Source organism: Penaeus monodon, chromosome 32 (genome assembly GCF_015228065.2).
Source record: "Penaeus monodon isolate SGIC_2016 chromosome 32, NSTDA_Pmon_1, whole genome shotgun sequence".
NCBI lineage: Eukaryota > Metazoa > Arthropoda > Malacostraca > Decapoda > Penaeidae > Penaeus > Penaeus monodon.
In genome coordinates, this window is record NC_051417.1 from 20,206,394 (window position 1) to 20,207,475 (window position 1,082).

Sequence of the window (1,082 nt, forward strand, 5' to 3'; positions counted from 1 at the left end):
AATGTCATATGTACCAAATCCATTGTCTCTGAAATGAAATCGCTAGAAAATCGCCAGATAGTGTTCTACACATGCCAGATTTCTGCCGGGAAAATGGCTAGAATGGCAACACCGGCCAGAATGATCAGCAATGTAAAGAGAGTATCAGGTTGCCTTTAAATTGAACTTTGGTGCATTGTGACCTAAACATCTGAAGAGCCATTGCATTTACAAGATCTGCTGCAAATCGCTCCACTCTTCAAAGTGCTGGGAAATTTTAAACATCTCTATTTTTATTTACACTCATCAAGCTCAAATTTCGATTCTTCCAGTCGTTTATAAAGACAAACCCCGGGATTACGAGCTGTAAAGCTTGTAGCAAAACACTGGAAATGTGATAACTTATGGAATATCGTCACGACCCAAGGAGAAAAGGTTTCAGCGGACCCCAAAAACTACGTGGATAGTAAGCAGGCATTTCCATTTTGGACATTATAGAACGTTCCATTAAAGTATTAGATTGACCAAGTTAGCATGCCTGAAGGTGCAAATAATATTCAAATGACTGGGGGGCATTAGGGCTGGAACAAAAGCCAGGATGCATTTACTGAAACTAAGAGACAAAACTAGATCTTGATGGAAACGGCTTTGTAAATACAACTGTTGTGTTATACAAGATCTGTTCGGGTACTTATAAAGACTAATATAGATAGTAAAAGAGTATTTACTGCGTTACTTTTCAAGATAATTTAGCTGTGCAAATAATGTTAATATTCATATTACACAGGAAAACGGACACTGTGTGAATTTAGTTGAACATCATAACCCCAAACTATTGTTTCACTCTACGCTTGTCACTAACGTAGCTGTGCCAAATGCTTATTTCATCCCACTAATAGAGATAGTAATAATACTGCTTCTCCTTTCTCTACATTTATCCTTCCTTGCATATGCTTATGATGAAAAGTTGTTTAATTGAGCAATCTAGTGATATTAGATTAGCCTTAGTATACGACCAAGTGCTTTCGCCCACACTCCGTCTGTCTGGCCACTCTGCACGCCTTGCCACATGGAGCACGAAAGAGTAGAAGAGTAGTGTCGTA